This window comes from Nematolebias whitei, unplaced genomic scaffold (genome assembly GCF_014905685.2).
Source record: "Nematolebias whitei isolate Nwh7 unplaced genomic scaffold, NemWhi1 Nwh_scaf_7005, whole genome shotgun sequence".
In the NCBI taxonomy this organism is placed as follows: Eukaryota; Metazoa; Chordata; class Actinopteri; order Cyprinodontiformes; family Rivulidae; genus Nematolebias; species Nematolebias whitei.
This window is the reverse complement of record NW_023625550.1, coordinates 962-3,273: the sequence shown is the minus strand read 5'-3', so window position 1 is coordinate 3,273 and position 2,312 is coordinate 962. Positions and strand designations below refer to the sequence as shown.

Here is a 2,312-nt window from a genome sequence, read left to right as displayed (position 1 = left end):
CCATTTTGGTTCAACATGCAAGGAAGGCACCTATTATTACCTATTATCACCTGTTATTATTATTATTAATTAGTAATATTAATAATACATATTAATTATAAATTATTAAGGTTAATAATAATCTGTTTTAATATCAATAATTATTAATATTAATAAGTAATATTTAAAATTAATACTAATTATTGGTGTGAATATTATTAATATTTATTATTAATATTTTACTAATTAATAAATTAACAATATATAAATAATTAATAATCAGTATTCATTATTAATATTAATAATCATGAATATTAACATTTATTATTAATAATAATTTAATTATAAATAGGCAGTCCCTGTCAAAGTTTCTCCAGGAACTTTCTAGTTATTCTTAACCTTTCCACAGAGCCTCACTTCAGAAACTAAACTAGCATCTTAAGGTTTTAAAGCAGCTCTGGTTTACTCTACTTTTTTTTCTTCCTGTGCACACTCTGTTAGGATTTGAGAAACCGACAGAACAACCCATCCTGCAACACCCGACGTCTGCACGGTCCGTTTGGTTCCATCGCTCTGACCATCAGCCCGTGGATGTCCCTGCAGAGGACAGGTCTCGATTAAACACAAATCAAATATTAAACTCCAGAGACGATAAACATGGCATGATAGCTCACCAAGACGGAGAACGCTTCAGAACGACCCGACTTCCCTCTCTTTGGTGGATCAAGCTTCACTTGTCTCCTCACTCTGGTCACCTGACAATTTATTTATTTATTTAACAGACTTATTTTACAAGATGGTATTTCAATTGCAAACCTTAAAGAAACATATCTGTGTAATTAAGCAGCATCAAGTTAAATAATGGCGCTATGCAACTCTGCTAGCACATACCCCTTTATCCCCTGCTAACAGTCTGCTGCCTTTGTGTTGTCATGGAAACTCGCCTGTAGGGGGTTGGATTTCGAGTCGTGGCTGAGGAGAGAGAAGATGCTGGGGCGGCAGGTTTTACGCTTACTCTTCCTCTTATTCACAGCTTGAGTCAAGTGTCTCCTGGACCGATCAGCCTGAGAAAAATATTGACGCAGGGATTAGAGACAGCAAGACACACACAAACACAAACACTACACAAAAACTGTCTTCACTGGTGAGTAGCTGGGCTGCAGTTGATCTGGACTCAGTGTGACCCGGATCCTGGGAGCTGCAGGCGACAGACGGCTGCAGGGTTCAGCCTGGTTCTGGTCGCGCGGTGCTGGTCCGGACCGGGCCAGAGGTGGTACACTAAATCCTGGGCAGCCTTGCTCCTGGAGCAGCAGCACACGCACATCAAGCTGGACGGAGCGGTGGGCTTCAGTCATGCTGCACCGGGACTTTTTTCCATCCATCGGGTCGGACCAGAACCGAGCCGTTCCTGTTCTGCAGAGCCTGGTTAGTAAAATTTAGTAACGTATGTTGTTAAAATGAGAACATTGCAAGAGTGTGGGAAGGTTTTCTACAGCCTTAATATAAAGTTTACTTTACTTTAACTTCAACTTGGACTACTATATTCCTACTTTGTGGTTTTTCACTTATCGTGTGACTTCAGGGTACGGATCCCCCGTGATAAATGAGGGACCACTGTAGTCCAAGAACACGGAGGAAAACGTGCTTAATGTAAAGGGATACTTCCAACATTTTTATTAGAGGGGTTTTGTAGAATTGTTAAGAATAGTTTGAACAAACTCAGTTTGGAGAAATATAATTCTGAACAGTCTGATGAGCTGATAGCTGGTCCGAACGGCAGAGGTGGAGAAAGTACTCAAACACTTTACTTAAGCTAAGTACAAATAAACAGACAAAAATGTATTCTTAGTAAAAGTAGAAGTATCACATTAATGTTTTTAACTTAAGTAAAAGTACTTGCTTTTAAAAATACTTAAAGTATTAAAAATAGAGTACTTGCTGAATGTATTACCTAATGCAATGGTCTACATATCATTAAGAGTGCCTACAGTATGTATATTTTCTGTAATACATCAATAGTGTTGAGCCATTTTAATGAACAATGCTGCAGATAATACATGTTTTTATTGTGTTCACTCTGTGACACCGTTCACACTTGGACTTGTGATTCTGTGCGTCAGAATTTCAGGGATGACCTGCAGAGTTAAATGTCATTAAGCAAAATAAGAACGAGGAATGATTACACCTTTGAAAGTTTTTATTTAACACAAAGCAAAACCAATGTGTCATTTTAACTGCAGTAAACACATTTAAGTAAAAGTTGTCTGCCTGAAAAAAGGATCATTAGACCAAACAAAGAAACATCTGATCATTTCAACTCCAGTTTGTCATCA

The 2,312-nt window shown here is 37.8% G+C and overlaps 1 long non-coding RNA gene across 1 annotated transcript; it reads right to left on the bottom strand.

Moving 5' to 3' along the window:
* Window positions 1-468: 468 nt before the first annotated feature.
* On the bottom strand, window positions 469-922 carry LOC119429762. Its single transcript, XR_005187834.1, has 3 exons — window positions 871-922; window positions 654-734; window positions 469-576 (listed from the first exon to the last, which is right to left on the bottom strand). It is a non-coding gene; the product is annotated as an uncharacterized LOC119429762 (long non-coding RNA).
* Window positions 923-2,312: the final 1,390 nt, after the last annotated feature.